We start from the raw sequence: 18,532 nt of genomic DNA, 5'->3' as shown, positions 1-18,532 counted from the left end.
AATAGGCGTATGTCTCATTTTATTATGGTTAGACAGCCTTCATGTGGGAGTGCATATAAAACAACGTCCTAGGACTAAACTTATAGTTGTGAATTACATAAGTGCACTGATCTCTAAATACAACGAATTAACAATTTTTCTTCAGTTTTCTAAACTGAGAAAACAATTATTTAGCGGATAACCTAAGGCTAAGGCTAAGACTACACAGGTTATTTAACCACTTGCCGACCGCCGCAAGTACATATACTGCGGCGGTCAGCCCCGGCCAGGCAAAGTGACGTATATATACGTCACTAGCCTGTCACCGGCTTGTGAGCCAATAGCGGGCGAGCGCGTGCCCGCTGAGACGCGCGCCTGCCCCGGCTCGTTCACTTAGGAGTCAGTGCGTGTGACCGGCGGACCCGATGTCCGCCGGTCACTCGGCGATCGTCGGTAGAGAGGGAGAAAGGCAGGCGGCTAATGTAAACAAGCCACCTGTCATTCTCCCCTGTGTAAAAATGGAGATCAGACGGTTCTACTATGTAGGACCGATGATCTCTGTTTTTACAATAGTAGACATGTCCCATCACAGTTAGAAACACGCCCCTGGGACACACTTAACCCCTCCCTCTCCAATACAGTTCACCCCTTCCCTGCCAGTGTCATTTTTACAGTAACAGTGCATATGTATAGCACTGATTACTGCAGTAATGTTACTGGTAACCCCAAAAGTGTCAAAAATGTCAGTCAAGGGTCCGATCTGTCCGCCGCAATGTCGCATTACCGCAAAAAAATCGCAGATCGCCGCCATTACGCGTTAAAAAAAAAACACCAAAAATGACAAAAATCTTTCCCTTAGTTAGTAAACGCGATAACTTTTGCGCAAACCAATCAAAATACGCTTTTTGCGATTTTTTTTTACCAAACATATGTAGCATGAAACAAACTGGCCGAAAATGTTAAAAAATTTAGATTTTTACATTTTTTTGGGGGGGAATTTCATATAAAAAAAATGTGAAAAATATTGTTATTTTTGCAAAATTTACGCTCTTTTTTTGTTTATAGTGCATGATCAAAAAATCGCACAGGTGATCAGATACCACCAAAAGAAAGCTCTGTTTGTGGGGAAAAAAGGACGTCAAATTCGTTTAGGTACAAACCACGCAATTGTCCGTTAAAGTCTTGCAGTAAAAAATCGCAAAAAAAACCCTGGTCAGGAAGGGGGTAAAATCTTCCGGGGCTTAAAGCGGAGTTCCACCCTGGATTTTTTTTTTTTTAATACCCCCGGGACAGTCAGGGCTAGTGCATTCCACAATGGCTAGCCTCTGATCTGTCCCGGGTTGCACTTACCTGTTAGGACAAATACTTACCTTGCAAACGTCTTGTCCAGCGCTGCCATCTCAGATGTGGGCAGCTTGAAGCCAGCGCGTCCTCTTCGGCGTCTTCTTCCGCCTTCTTTGGTCCCACGATGCTCTGCGCCGGCCCCGACGTCACTTCCGGGTCGTGCGCGTCATCCCTCCACAGCTTCTGGGCATGCCCAGAAGCTGTTTAGAAGGGGATAACGCGCGCGACCCGGAACTGACGTCGGGGCCGGTGCAGGCGCAATGATTCCTGGGAGCTATGACGTCCAGCTCCCAGGAATCATTGCAGAGCCAGGAAGTGACGACGGGCCGCGGCCGAGGAAGGAGGAAGAAGGAAGTAAGGTAAGTATATTTTCTTCGCTACGAGGTAAGTAAAAAAAAAAAAAATATGCGATTATCCATTTCTTTTTCAGGTGACCCGGAGCGAAAAGATGGAGGTAAGTATAAAAATAGGGTGGAACTCCACTTTAAGTGGTTAAATCCCTTGCTGCATAGCGATGTAACTACTTGCTGTCAATTTTCTGAACACAGGAAACTTTTAGTATCTCAATCCTGTTACTAAAATTGCAAGAATTAGTTACTTGGGGAGTCTGTGTATAAAAATTTGCTTTGTTACTGCCTCATCATTCACAAAAATGTAAGAAATAATACCCATAATGTTTTTTGCATTGTCCTTATATTTCGATCGTAAGACAGAATAGCATAAGAACATTTGAACATATGAGTTTAAAATTGCCTAACCTTATAGTCTAGGACAGTGTTTCTCAACCTTTTTTCAGTCAAGCCCCCCTTTAAAATTATGGACAGTCTTGAGGCACCCCAATCTAAAATGTAAAAACGATTCTATTAGCTTTACACAATGCAGCAACATCCACACACAGGACACCCAACGTTGGAGGTCATTTTTTCTTCCAAAGCAAATACACTTTTGCACACTAGTACTGACTAGTTTTCCAATGTTTCTTTTTTCCCTCAGTTTCTGTCCATCGGTCAGCTAATGTGACCCCAGTGCTGAGGAAGAGGGGCAGAGGAGTGTCTAACAAGGATGCTGTGGAGGCACCAGACATAATGATGGGCTAATGGGCACAATAGAGAAAATAGCCTAACCTTATAGTCTACGACAGTGTTTCTCAACCTTTTTTCAGTCAAGGCCCCCTTTAAAATTATGGACAATCTCGAGGCACCCCATTCTAAAATATAAAAAACGATTCAATTAGCTTTACACAATGCAGCAACATCCACACGTAGGACCCCCAATGTTAGAGGTGATTTATTCTTCCAAAGCAAATACACTTTTGCACACTGGTATTGACTAGTTTTCCAATGTTTCTTTTCTCCCTCAGTTTCTGTCCATCAGCTAATGTGACCCCAGTGCTGAGGGAGAGGGGCCGAGGAGGGTCAAACAAGGATGCTGTGGAGGCAACAGTAATGGTGGCAGAATGAAAACCTGTGGTTTTGTGTAACTAAAAGGCAGGCTTGATCCACCTGCTGGCTTGTATACTATGTTTGATACATTTTTAGGCATTTTGCAAAGGCACCCCTGAATAATCCCCAAGGCACCCTAGGGTGGCTGGGCACCCTGGTTGAAAAAGGCTGGTCTAGGAACATTCAACTAGAAGGGGAAATATGAGGGAGACCTTTGCACCGTGTACATAATATTTTGAGATTCCTTTGTGAATGGCCAAAGAATGGGTGTTCAGCTGAGAGAACCTCCAGCTGCAGTTTAAAATGACTTATCCTCAACCTGCACATTCAGTTGTTAGGGATTCTTGGCTGACAGGTGAAAAGAAAAAATGGGAGGGTGTAAAAAAAAGTGGTGCGTGGGTTCTTCAGGTCTCATATGGATTTTAAGGGGCACCACACAAAAGAACTAAGTGAGGTCCCCTAGATTCTAAACCAGACCCTTATCTAGCATACTGCTTGGCTGGCCATGAAAGGGGGGAAAGAAGTATGTAGTCAACCCTCCTGAACTATTACCAGGCCATATGTCCTGGGGATAGCTTGCCAGGGTAAAGCACCTTGTCACCATGTTGATGAGAACAAGAGCCTCTTCCCCACAACCCTGGTGCAAGTGTTGTGGGGGTCTGTTGGAAGAGGCTTATTGGAATCTAGAAGCCACCTTTAAAAATAGGTAGGCTCCCAGATACTGCCCCCCTACATGAATGATTACTTTTACCCATTCCTAAAAAGGTCAATAGTAGAAAAACACATAGTTTAAAGTTCTTTAATAGCTAAAAAATCCCAAAATGTTCTTAGACTTTTTCCATCCGTCCAGATTTGACGGATCGGATCAGATGTCAGCGGACATGTCTCCGCGGACATCCGATGCCCCATAGGGATGCATGGGGGGGAACGTTCAGATCCGCCAAAAACACTGCTAGGCGGATCTGAACGGTCCACCTGTGTGAAAGGGGCCTAAAGCTCCGTACACACGCAGCGATTGTTGGCCGTAAATTTTCGGCCAACGTCCCATCGGCCGATTGTTGGCTTGTTAGTATGATGCTTCCGACAACCAACTGCGACTTTTCGGCCGAACAAAATCTGGTGTGCAAGCTATAAAATTTTTGTTGGCCAACAACAGAACGGCCGATTGTTCGTCAGTCAGAACAGATTTCGGCCGACAAAAATGTGATGATCAAGACTGGGCATGCTCAGTGAAGAAAAAACACACGGAAAGTAGACCAGAACATGACAACTTCTGCAGTTGGTTGTTGTTGGCCAACAAAATTCGTGTGCAGTCTAGAGCACATTTCAACCAACACAACAACACTGGACAAAAGACGGCCGAACGGTCGGCCGATAATCGGTGCGTGTGTACGAGGCTTTAGACTGTTTTCTATGCTGGTGAATGTTTTTTAACTCTTATTCTTGCATTATCTTATGGCTAATTTTTCTTAGTATCGAATAAGGGAATGTTAGATTCACCCTGGAAAAGACAGCAAAAAGAAACTGACATTACACATATATTACAATCATTACGGGTATTATTTGTTACTTTTGCACGAATGATGATGAGATAATCACATAGAAATATTTTTATGCATGAACCTTTAAGTGTAGCAAAGTCTCACTAAACTAATGGAACAAAAGGCATATTGGCATAAGCTGTACAAGTAGCAGGTAGCAGCAATCAGTCTCACATGATCACACAATGCTTCATTCATTTGTACTGTTTGTTTTGCAATCATTTGCTACACCTAGCAATTATTCCCTAGCAATTTTAGTAGCAGGATTGGACAAATTGTGTACCGTAAATTCAGGAAATAGCTAAAGCTTATATGAGGGCACAAAAAAAAAAACATATGCAGCAAATTCTTGCAGCCAGCTTGGTCCAAGTGAACTATTTAACCGCTTCAATACTGGGCACTTTCACCTCTTCCTGCTCAGGCCAATTTTAAGCTTTCAGCGCTGTCACACTATGAATGACAATTGCGCGGTCATGCAACGCTGTACCCAAATTCATTTTTTTCACACAAATAGAGCTTTCTTATGGTGGTATTGAATCAGGTTTTTTTTATTTTTTGCTAAAAAAAAAAAATACTAAATTTTGAAGAAAAAAAAAGTTTTTTCTTAGTTACTGTCAAAAAATGTGTAAATAAGTAATTGTTCTCCTTCACTAATGTGCGTTGATGAGGCGGCACTGATGGACACTGATAGGCTGCATTGATGAGGCGGCATTTATGGGCACTGATGAGACTGCACTCAAAGGTACTGATGAGGTGGCACTGATGAAGAGGAACTAATATGCCGCACTGATGGGCACTAATAGGTGACACTGATGGGCACTGATAGGTGACACTGATGGCCACTGATAGGTGGCACTGATAGGCGGCACTTATGGGCAATAATAAGTGGCACTGTGTTAGCTCAATTCTCGTCAGGAGGCAATCACGATGATATACAGCCTTTCAGTTGCTAATCCCCCAATAGATAGTGAATTCTCTCTAGTCCGGCCGGGAGTGATGACGACACATAGCACCCAAACTTAGTGCAGTCACAACTGATTTTATTGCAAGTGTAGCTCATATTTAAGGCACGTTTTGAGCGGGAAAAAACTGCTTTAACTGGTTTACAATTTACTGGTCAATTTGACAACAGAACATGTCTCCCAGAAACTGTACATGAAAGGCTTTTGTTTCCCTATGCATTTGTGTCAATATGAGGTGTTTTGTTGTAGAGTCGGTCCGTCTGTGTTCAGCTTGTCTGTGTTAATGTAAGCAATTGTCAATTGTTTATGGGTGGTGTCAGTCTCTATGCAAAATGTCTTGTAATCTAAATGCTAAATATTCAACTGTCAAGTGTTCAAATGAATGAATGGAGAGGTGGTTTAACATGTCGTCTAAATGCAAAATACAGCTGGCTGCTGTCCAAGGTTGTTATGAATGGGTGCTAGTCTGGCTTGTTAAATCTGTAATTGCAGGGGGCCACCTTCCATCGTAGAATGAGCCCTAACAAAATGTAATATGAAATATAATTTTTGTAAGGCACGTTGATACACTCTTTCACACTGAAAAGCAGTACTGATTGACATCACTGATGGGCACAGATTAGCATCACTGATGGCCACAAATTTGCATCACTAATGGGCACAGATTGGCATCACAGATGGCCACTGACTAGCATCACCGCTGGGCAATGTTGGGGCTGCACTGATCATCAGGGCATGGGTGATTAGTGCCCTGATTACCTTTTACAGGTCTCCCTAATGAGGAAATGCCACTGATCAGCTCTCCTCTTTGCATACTCTGTCAGTGTGAAGCGAGGAAAGCCGATTACTGGCACTTCTACCTCTATTTGTGATCAGCTGTGATTGGACACAGCTGATCTCATTGGGAAAGAGCCGCGTCATCAGCTCTTTACCAAGATCGGGGTCAGACTGTGTCCCAGGGACACAGTGCCCACATGAACACAGGCGTGCAAGAGCGGTGAGACTGGGGCAATGTCATATAACGCCATTCCCGCCTGTCGTATAGTCAAATGAGTTAAAAAAAGTTCACCTTTGGTAACATTATATGGTACACTCATATTCAGGGTGTAACATGTTACGAATGTGTGACCCCCCACACCACCCTGATTCCCTGATCTGACAGCCAGCAGGGATCTTAAGCAGATTGCTGGTGCAATGCTTTACAGGCTCCAAATAATTAAATAAATAAAAAAATGCATACTTTTTTTTTACCTCAAAAAAGATGTGCATTTATCGTGCCAAGTTACTACAACACCTGCCTTCAGTGGTTCTAAAAAGTGAACTTATCCTTTAGGCCCCTTTCACACAGGCGGACCGTTCAGATCCGCCCGTCCGTTTTTTTGGCGGATCTGAACGGTCCCCCTATGCATCCCTATGGGGCATCGGATGTCAGCGGAGACATGTCCACTGACATCCGATCCGTCAAATCTGGAGGGATGGAAACCCTATTTTCCATCCGTCCAGCGGATCGGATCGGATGGGATCGGACCGACGGTCCGTTCCCATACGATTCCACCATAGAGATGTATGGGGAACTGACAGCTGTGTCTCCGCACACAGCGTGGAGAACAGCTGTCATCCTCCTGCTCAGCGGGGGATTGACGGATCGATCCCCCGCTGAAATAAACGGAGTCCGTCCGACGGACGGATAGTGTGAAAGAGCCCTAAAAGTAAAAGTAAACATGGAGTTAGGCCTTAAGGGGAATAGATTAAAATTCCAGATAAGCTCACCCTCATGCTACAGTTTTAATTTATATGCTGGTATTTCAGAAATGCACAAAAAACATAAGGAAAGCAAGCAGTGTCATATAAATATGACAAACAATTTAGTTTTGCTTGACCTGCAGCTGCTGAAAGCTACTCTTATCTTGTAATTCTATGATGCGGGAGTCATAAAACTTCCTGTCTTCTATATTCTGGATTTGGAAACAGTAGAGAAATACAAAGGAAGGGAGAAAAGATATGCATGTCAGCTCTTCAGATATAAACATTGAGCCTTGTGTACATGTATTCAAAATGGGTAAATGCCTAAAAAACTATCCAACATTTACAATATAAAAGCGTGTCTTATGGACACGTTTACAATAGAGATATGGACTGCTGTGCCTCTGAAAAGCTATCCATGGTCAGATCGCTTTTTAGAAACATTTGAGAGGTGTTGAGAAGGTTTTTGCTCACCTCCTCACTGCCTGTTTTAACCCCCTAAATGCTACACTACTGCTCCACAACTGTGTCCATTGCATGCACCTGCAGAATGTGTACACCCCCAGCTGCTGCCTTTGCAGCATAATCAAGACCTAACACAAAGCTGTCTTTTGTATAGCCCCCACACTAGGAGCCCAGTAAAAACATTTTCTTTTTCCCTGTAAATAACTTTTTAAAAAATAAGAAGAATATTAAAAAAATATTATAGGGCCAGTTCACACCACATGCAGTCCAGTGCATTTTTTCTGCATGAAAAACTCATGGATAGTAGGTTATATGGTTTCCAGTTGCATGGTTCACACCAGTGCGGTCAGTTCCAGTTCCAGAAAAAGAAAAAAAGTAGAACTGCTGCATTTTTTTCTGAACTAGACTGTATTGAAACACGGTAAAACAAATCAAAAACGCACTGGAACTCAATGGAATGCACCAAAAACACACTGCAACCCACGTCCTTATTTACGGTTAAGAGGGGGGAAAAATTCACTGGACTGCATCAAAAACAAACCAAAAACACCCCGGAATGCACTAAAAATGCATCAAAAACACGCATACAGAAAAGCATCCAGAATGCATCCAGACTGCGTTTCTATGGTGTGAACTGGCCCTTACTACTAATTTTTGGTCTTATGACTAGTAAAAACCAAAGCATTGATAGATAAAGCCTGCACAGAGCGGGGTGTCTTTATATATGACTTATTCCACAGTTTTATATGAATTTTTATAAATTGTTTTCATATGTTTGTTTCGTATGGTTTTTTTATATGATGTTTTTAGCTGTCACTTTTCCACTTTTATATTATATATTTACATACAGTGGGTACGGAAAGTATTCAGACCCCCTTAAATTTTTCACTCTTTGTTATATTGCAGCCATTTGCTAAAATCATTTAGGTTCATTCTTCTTCCTCATGAATGTACACATAGCACCCCATACTGACAGAAAAACACAGAATTGTTGACATTGTTGCAGATTTATTAAAAAAGAAAAACTGAAATATCACATGGTCCTAAGTATTCAGACCCTTTGCTGTGACACTCATATATTTAACTCAGGTGCTTTCCATTTCTTCTGATCATCCTTGAGATGGTTCTACACCTTCATTTGAGTCCAGCTGTGTTTGATTATACTGATTGGACTTGATTAGGAAAGCCACACACCTGTCTATATAAGACCTTCCAGATCACAATGCATGTCAGAGCAAATGAGAATCATGAGGTCAAAGGAACTGCCTGAAGAGCTCAGAGACAGAATTGTGGCAAGGCACAGATCTGGCCAAGGTTACAAAAAGATTTCTGCTGCACTTAAGGTTCCTAAGAGCACAGTGGCCTCCATAATCCTCAAATGGAAGACGTTTGGGACGACCAGAACCCTTCCTAGAGCTGGCCGTCCGGCCAAACTGAGCTATCGGGGGAGAAGAGCCTTGGTGAGAGAGGTAAAGAAGAACCCAAAGATCACTGTTGCTGAGCTCCAGAGATGCAGTGAGGAGATGGGAGAAAGTTGTAGAAAGTCAACCATCACTGCAGCCCTCCACCAGTCGGGGCTTTATGGCAGAGTGGCCCGACGGAAGCCTCTCCTCAGTGTAAGACACATGAAAGCCCGCATGGAGTTTGCTAAAAAACACCTGAAGGACTCCAAGATGGTGAGAAATAAGATTCTCTGGTCTGATGAGACCAAAATAGAACTTCTTGGCCTTAATTCTAAGCGGTATGTGTGGAGAAAACCAGGCACTGCTCATCACCTGTCCAATACAGTCCCAACAGTGAAGCATGGTGGTGGCAGCATCATGCTGTGGGGGTGTTTTTCAGCTGCAGGGACAGGACGACTGGTTGCAATTGAGGGAAAGATGAGTGTGGCCAAGTACAGGGATATCCTGGACAAAAACCTTCTCCAGAGTGCTCTGGACCTCAGACTGGGCCGAAGGTTTACCTTCCAACAAGACAATGACCCTAAGCACACAGCTAAAATAACGAAGGAGTGGCTTCACAACAACTCCGTGACTGTTCTTGAATGGCAAAGCCAGAGCCCTGACTTAAACCCAATTGAGCATCTCTGGAGAGACCTAAAAATGGCTGTCCACCAACGTTTACCATCCAACCTGACAGAACTGGAGAGGATCTGCAAGGAGGAATGGCAGAGGATCCCCAAATCCAGATGTGAAAGACTTGTTGCATCTTTCCCAAAAAGACTCCTGGCTGTATTAGATCAAAAGGGGGCTTCTACTAAATACTGAGCAAAGGGTCTGAATACTTAGGACCATGTGATATTTCAGTTTTTCTTTTTTAATAAATCTGCAACAATGTCAACAATTCTGTGTTTTTCTGTCAGTATTGGGTGCTATGTGTACATTCATGAGGAAGAAGAATGAACTTAAATGATTTTAGCAAATGGCTGCAATATAACAAAGAGTGAAAAATTTAAGGGGGTCTGAATACTTTCCGTACCCACTGTATATATCCGTTTCTGTACAACTCCGTGTTTATTTCTTAGCCTTGAAGAAGGGGGAGCCCTTGTTCACCTGAAACATGTTGGTCGATGTACTTGTTCCTGTTTTCAATAAATGCCTTCGACCGATTGTCGGCCAAACGATCGGCCGTCTTTTGTCCAGTGCTGTCGTGTAGGTTGAAAAGTGCTAAAGACTGCACACTAATTTTGTCGGCCAACAACAACCGACTGCAGAAGTGATGTCATGTGATGGTTAACTTTCCGTGTGTTTTTTCTTCTCTGAGCATGCCCAGTCTTGCTCATCTGCTTTTTGTCGGCCGAAATCTGTACTGACTGAGGAACAATCGGCCGTTCTTTGTTGGCCTACAAAAATTTTATAGCCTGCACACCAGATTTTGTTTGGCCGAAAAGTCGCAGTCGGTTGTCGGAAGCATCATACTAACAAGCCGACAATCGGCCGATCGGACATTGGCCGAATATTTATGGCCGACAATCGGTACGTGTGTACGGGCCTTTACTCTCCTTTCAACTTGTATATTATTGGACACTGGGAGCTCCTTTTTTTACTTACCTTTCTAAGTTTTCATTATGGGCTTGGAAACATAGATATTATGATTTTTGGCACTACTTTCTATGTAGAAGTTGAATTGGCTGTGTTTTCTATGTTTATTCACCTTTACTATGTATGCTCTCCCTAATGGGCCATACACACTATAAGATTTTCTGAAGACTTTTTCCTTCAGACTTACCAAAGCCATATAATATGAGGTCAAACCTAAACACTTTCAATTTGTATGCAATCTGGCAGGCCCTTGCACTACATAGAAAAGGTAAATCTGAAGGAAATCTAACCACAAAAGTTGGACAGTGTGTATCCAGCTTTACTCTGGCTCTCACACTTTGTTTCTATTCATTTCTCCCTGTTTGCTGTTCATTCTGGAGCTTTCCCTCCAGCCCTGGGTCCAGCCTCCTCTTTCTCCAGTGATCTCCTTTCTAAAGTAAAGCCCCGTACACACGTACTGATCGTCGGCCGAACGATCGGCCGTCTTTTGTCCAGGGCTGTTGTGTCTGTTGAAAACTGCAAAAGACTGCACACGAATTTTGTCGGCCAACAACAGCCGACTGCAGAAGTGATGTCATGTGATGGTTAACTTTCCGTGTGTTTTTTCTTTTCTGAGCATGCCCAGTCTTGCTAATCTGCTGTCTGTCGGCCGAAATCTGTACTGACTGGCGAACAATCGGCCGTTCTGGTGACAGCCAACAAATATTTTAAAGTCTGCACGACAGATTCTGTTCGGCCGAAAATGCGCTGTCGGCTGTCGGAAGCATCATACTAACAAGCCTACAATTGGACGATCGGTCGGCGGCTGAATATTTACGGCCGACAATCGGTACGTGTGTACGGGGCTTTACCTGTCACAGGTCTGTAGTGTTTCTCCTCCTTATGTATATTTCTGCTACCAGTGGGACTACTCTGCTATGAGTGTTGGCACCTTCTGCGCTCTCCCTGTTCTGAACTCAAACGCTTTAGGCTGAGTTCATGCTTATGCGAATTGGATATGGGTTTACCGTTTCAGGTTTGAATTCAAGCAAAAATTCTGACCTGATTCGTACCTGAAATAGAGAACAGGGATGCACTGGACCCCCTGCTGCGAGCTACGGTCACAGCCTGTGTGAACTAGAGTCGCCACCTGTCTGGGATTCACCCGGACAGTCCAAGTTTTGAATCATGTGTCCGGGTTTTGGTCTAGCTGAAACCCGGACACATTAATCAGACAGGAACGTGGCTCGGAACAGGGCCTGACAGGAGGGTGAGGGGCCACTGTACGTGATTACTATTCTCTTTGGAGCACCCAAAGGTGTCCTGGGTCTGTTACAATCCTATAGTGTTATCTAAATGAAAAAATAATAATAATTTGCTGCGTGCCGCTAAAGTGTCCAGGTTTGGCTTGAAGAAAAAGTGGCAACCCTAGTGTGAACCGGGCCTTACTGTTTTTAATTGATCACTTTTCTATCTTCTAATCTACATTCCTGGTGCTGAAGGCTGCTCTGCAGTGTCCTGTTGTATTTTGTTCTATACATTCAACATGTTCATTATGGTCTCCTATTTAAGACATTTGCCCATTATTGTTTTTAGCTTGAACTTTGACATTTGCACTTTTTGAAGTCATTACATGTGGATGATAATGATGGAAGGAGTGTTAGGTTGTATATATACTGTGTTACTTCCCTTGTTTGTTGTCCTGAGGAAGACAAGCTTGTGCCTTGTCGAAACGTCAAAATAAAATCTTCACTGTAAATAAAAGGATAAAATCAGCGCAAAACACTCTAAAATCGGTGAACCATAAACTAGATAATAAATATCAATCTTCACAAATGTGCTGAATGTGCCAAAGTGAACGTAAATAAATATATATAAAATACAAAAATTCGTAATCCCAAGGAAATGGCTAAAACAATGGTAAGTAATAATAAGAATAAATAGTAAAACTAACTGAATAATCAATAAATATATAAAAATTCTTCAGATGGTGAAGGAAAAGTGACATGTGCAGAAATTGTGGATAAGCAAGAATAATAACGTAATAACGTGTTCAAGTGATCTATAAAGTGATCAAAGATAGCTGAGTATAAAATAAAGGGAATATCCAGTGCTGGAATGATCTAAAATGATCAAAAAATAGCTGGATCGATGTAAAATGAATTAATGTGCAGAAATGAGCAATTGCACACAGTTCTATAGAAGAAGAACTGATCAAAGGCTCCAACTGAAACAATTATTGTAAAAAAGAAGAAAAAATATTACATTTTGGTACTATGCCCTATGAAGAGTAAACCAATGTCGCTCTTCAAAGTGCGGTGAAACAGTAACTCATCCAATAATAACCGAAGTGGTATCCATGAAAGCAGAGATGAATGAAGAAAAAGTGAAGAAAAAATTATTTTTTAAAAAAGAGAGAACAATGCCCTATGAAGGGCGAACCACTGTCAACTCTTAAATATTGTGAAAAAATGGACAGAAACACAAAAAAATGTGAACAAAGGTGATAGTGACCAATATCACAAAGTGAAAGTCAAATCCAATCAGTGCTACAAATGAAAGAAAAATCAAGTTCGTATCAGGTGAAATAATAAATGGTGTCCGGTGATCCCAGTGCGAGCTTTAGTGAGCTAGGGATCCACAGAATAGGTGTAATGGCCGCTCACCTCCATTAACACTCATATGAGCATTTCAGGTGTCTCATGTCAACCTGTAGACCTTTAGGGGATGTCTCCTTAGATAATATCTTCAAAGATATGGATATGGTGTGTAAATCAGGGTCCAGATCTTCTAGATTGGCTTCAAGAACAAGTACTTTCTACAAGGCTCGTTTTAAGTGCTAAGGAGGCTGTTGGTGACCCTCAGGGGTGCCCCCTAGTCTGGGGGAGTGACCTTGGGACTGGGCTCGAGTGCTGGAGGATTCCTGAACCAGATCTCGATCAACCAATGTGCATGAAAGTGGAGGCTCTCTCAGCTCTCTCTTTCCTCATTGACTCAGACACGCTGGCTGTGAGTTGGGGTTTGGGTGGGGCCGTGTTGTGCTCTCTGTGTCCTATGGAAACACAAAGCCAGCCTACTGGACCTGCCAGCAGTGGGGAAAGTGATCCGGTCCTCTCTTCTCACAGACAGGAAGTCGAGTGGGGGCCATCTTGGTCTTGGAGGACTGGAGCGACGTCAAACGTCGTCTCCTAGCAACTGCTTTAAAGAGACAATTATTTTTCAGCAATTTGTTTTTTTTTCTTTTTTTGTATAGTTGTGAGGTCTGAGGTCTTTTTGACTCCAAATCTCACAATAAAGAGGACCTGTCATGCTTATTTTTTATTAAACGCTTGCCGACCGCCGCAAGTACATATACTGCGGCGGTCAGCCCCTCACAGGCAGAGTGACGTATCGGTACGTCACTAGCCTGTGAGGCTCTGGGGAGCGAGCGCGCGGCGCCGCCGGAACGCTCCCGCGCGGTCACGGACCCCCCCCCCGCGCGTGTGACCGGCGGACATCACTCTGCGTTTGTCGGGGGAGAGGGAGAAAGGCAGGCGGCTTGTGTAAACAAGCCGCCTGTCATTCTCCCCTGTGTAGAAACACTGATCATACGTTTCTACTATGTAGGACCGTTGATCATTGTTCCTACAGCTCAAGCCACAGCCAATCACAGTTAGAATCACGCCCCTAGGGACACACACAGCCCCTCCCTCTCAAATAAAGTTAACCCCTTCACTGCCAGTGTAATTTTACAGTAACAGTGCATATATATAGCACTGATTACTGTAGAAATGTCACTGGTAACCCCAAAAGTGTCAAAAATGTCAGTCAAGGGTCCAATCTGTCCGCCCCAATGTCGCAGTACCGCAAAAAAAATCGCAGATCGCCGCCATTACGCGTTAAAAAAAAACAACAAAAATTACAAAAATCTCTCCCTTTGTTAGTAAACATGATAACTTTTGCGCAAACCAATCAAAATACGCTTTTTGCGATTTTTTTTTACCAAACATATGTAGCATAAAACAAATTGGCCGAAAATGTTAAAAAATTTTGATTTTTCCTTTTTTTCTGGGGAATTTCATATAAAAAAATGTGAAAAATATTGTTATTTTTGCAAAATTGACGCTCTTTTTTTGTTTATAGCGCATGATCAAAAAATCGCACAGGTGATCAAATACCACCAAAAGCGCAATTGTCCGTTAAAGTCACGCAGTGCCGAATCGCAAAATACCCCCTGGTCTTTTAGCAGCCAAATCCTCCGGGGCTTAAGTGGTTAAAAGGGATGTTTACATTCCTTGTAATAGGAAAAAAAATGATAAAACATTTTTTTTAAAAAAACTGTGTAAAAATAATAAATAAAAGAAATAGGAAAAAAAAATTAAAGCGCCCTGTCCTCGTTAGCTCGCGCGCAGAAGCAAACGCATACGCAAGTCCCGCCCACATATGTAAACGGTGTTCAAACCACACATGTGAGGTATCGCTATGATCATTAAGGCGAGAGCAATAATTTTACCCCCTAGACCTCCTCTGTAACTCTAAGATGGTAGCCTGTAGAAATTTTCAAGTACCAATGTTTGTCGCCATTCCACGAGCGTGCGCAATTTTGACGCATGACATGTTGGGTATCTATTTACTCGGCGTAACATTATCTTTCACATATCACATATAGAAAAAAATTGGGCTAACTTTACTGCTTTCTTATTTTTTAATTCAAATAAGTGATTTTTTTCCAAACAAATTGCGTTTGGAAGACCGCTGCGCAAATACGGTGTGATAAAAAATATTGCAACGATCTCCATTTTATTCTCTAGGGGTCTCTGCTAAAAAAAAAAAAAATATATATATATATATATATATATATATATATATATATATAATGTTTGGGGGGTTCTAAGTAGTTTTCTAGCAAACAAAACTGATTTTAGCTTGTAAACAACAAGTGTCAGAAATAGACCCCGTCCTTAAGTGGTTAAGAAGGAAACCCCCAAAAATCTTTCTGTGAAGCCTTGTGATTTATTGTTATCCTCTTGACCATGGCTTTTTTTCTCCGAGAATAAGTGCAGGCACTGCCCTCTTCTGAATCACCCCTTGTCTCCACCCCCTACCCACCTCCGAGCGCTGTCCTTTGGTTCCACTCTCTACCCACCTCCCAGTACCCCCCCCCCCTTTTAGAGAATACAGAACCAAGTATCATGTTATGGTTCTATGTAATTTGTATGTAATTTGTTAATGATAACTAGAAAAGCAGTAAAATAGATCCCCTGGAATCAGCAACAATAGACCCCCCCAACAATAGATCCCCCAGCAACAATAAAGCTTCCCCTGCAACAATAGAAAAAACAGTAAATTAGATCCCCTGCAATCAGCAACAATAGACCCCCAACAGCAATAGCCCCCCAGCAACAATAAATCCTCCCCTGCAACAATAGTCCCCCCCAATAAATCCTCCCCTGCAACAATAGACCCCCCCCCAACAACAATAGCCCCCCAGCAACAATATTTCCCCCAAGCAACAATAAATCCTCCACTGCAAAAGAAGTCCCCCCCACAACAAAATGCCCTCCAGCAACAATAGATTCACCCCCAGCAACAATAGATCCCCCCCACAGCCAGCATCAATATGCCCTTCAGCTCACGCCACTGACCCCAGCACCCCTTTGCCAATGCATACATTCAGACTGGGGGTGCCGGAAATGCCTTCCCCCCGCGTTCCCGCTGAAAAAAAGCCCTGCTCTTGACCCAATCCAGAAGGTTTCACTAATTTGAATAGAAAAGTTACAAACATGGTAAGTCATTGCTTTTCTTCAGGGCTGTCAAAAGGCAGAGATAATGCATTCCTACACAGTCATCTGCCTTTTGAAGCTTCTTTCTAGGAAAATCTCCCTTTCACAGAGTATATTGTATACAGAGTGTAGAGTGTTAAGCCCCGTACACACGTACCGATCGTCGGCCGACAGAACGTCCTACAAATGTTCGCGGCTGGCGTGTTTGTTGTTTGTCTGTTGAAAAGTGCTCAAAACTTGCCCAGGACATTTGTCTGCCGACAGAAAATGACGTCACTACGTTCCACGCACGTTCGCCGCTACAAAAGAGGAAGTGAGTGCTTGGCCGTGACCCTTCTGGGCATCTCGTGCTGATTTCGGTAGCATTTGTTTGGTTGACGACATTTCGCTATTTTCCGAGACATCGTTCGAGAATTTATTATGGCGACCGTGAATTCGACCGTTGCTGTCGTTAGTGTTGGAGTTTTGGCTCTGAGACGACGTACGAGCAATAGGAAGAAGAAGCGGACCTCCTGGACGAAAAATTGGTTGCTTAACCGTGATCAATTTTCTCATATGTCCTTGCTGAGGGAGCTCCAGGAAAATAATCCTGATGATTTCAGGAATTATTTGAGGATGACGGATCCCATCTTTCACCATCTTCTTGCCCTGGTGTCCCCCTATATTCTGAAGCAGGATACTTGTATGCGGCTTGCAATTACTCCTGAGCAAAGGTTAATTGCGACGTTGAGGTATCTTGCAACAGGGAGAAGCCTGCAGGATCTGAAGTTCACCACAGGCATCTCCCCCCAAGCACTTGGAGTCATCATCCCTGAGACCTGCTCTGCCATCATCAAGGTCTTGCAGAAGGACTATATCAAGGTATGTTTATTTTTTTACATTACATGTATTAGTAGTTTCACCCGAATTATGATGTTTTTGGATGTACAGCAATTGACACAGGCCATTATTTTGAAACTACCCTCTGTCCGCATGCACATAGTAGTAAAGATTTAGATTATCTTAACCTTTTTTAAAATTACCCACTAACCACCCCACCATTCTCTCCTATGTGTCCCTAAATGCATTGCCTGTTAACAGTATGTCGAAATATTAAAAATTTATTGCTTTCCCTCAAACAATTATTCCTTGGCCAATGTTTTATTACCTAGTTTATTATTTTTCTAAAATACATCAGTCCATCCATTTCCACCTATGATTCTGTATGTTTATGTAATGATGTTAAAACCTTCACTGACCACAAGCCCTTATTGATGTATAAATGCCCAGTTTTACTTACCCATCCCCCCACCCACATGCTAAATCTCAAAGCTCTAGCTCAGAGGTTTTCAAACTATGCCCCTCCAGTTGTTCAGGAACTACAATTTCCATCATGCCTAGTCATGTCTGTGAATGTCAGAGAATTACAAGGCCTCATGGGATGTGTAGTTCTGCAACAGCTGGAGGGCCTTAGTTTGTAAATCTCAGCTCTAGCTGGTGAGTATAATGGGCCATACACACTATAAGATTGTCAGAACAATTTATCCTTCCGATTTACCAAAATCAAATAATATGAGGTCCAACAAACACTTTCAAATCCTATGCAATCTGGCAGGCCCTTGCACTACATAGAAAAGGTAAATCTGCACGAAAAAGTCTTCAGAGAATCTTATAGTGTGTATGGCCCTTTACAATATAAGAACAATAGGAGGTTGAAAATAAATGTATGTAGATGTTACATCCCCAAATCCAAACATTTGCCTTCCTGTTGTTTATTTTTTTAACCAGTTGCATAAGCATTTAACAGACAACTGTGTGTGTAATTAATAATGTGATGTGCTCAAGCACTAATTTTTTATTTTTTTTTTCCCCACAGTTTCCTTCAAACGCAGAGCAATGGCTGGAGATTTCTGATCAATTTCTGGAGAAGTGGAATTTTCCAAATTGTGGGGGTGCTATTGATGGGAAGCACGTCCGCATTGTCCCCCCTCCGAATTCCGGCACATTTTATTATAATTATAAAGGTTTTTTTAGTATAGTCATGCTAGCCATAGTTAATGCAAACTATGAGTTTATTTTTTTGGATATTGGCAAAAATGGCCGCAATTCGGATGGGGGAGTTATTGATCAGACGGAGTTCGCTCGTCGTCTAAAGAACGGCACTCTGAACCTGCCATCCAGGGAGCAAACTGTTGAGGGTATGAGCTTTGTGTTTATCGCAGATGAGGCTTTTGCGCTTGGGGAGCATCTCATGAAGCCATACCCTCAGAGGAACCTCACCCCCGACCAAAGGAT

Source organism: Pelophylax lessonae, assembly GCF_965119305.1.
Source record: "Pelophylax lessonae genome assembly, chromosome: 4".
Lineage (NCBI taxonomy): Eukaryota > Metazoa > Chordata > Amphibia > Anura > Ranidae > Pelophylax > Pelophylax lessonae.
Note: the sequence above shows the minus strand (reverse complement) of the source record.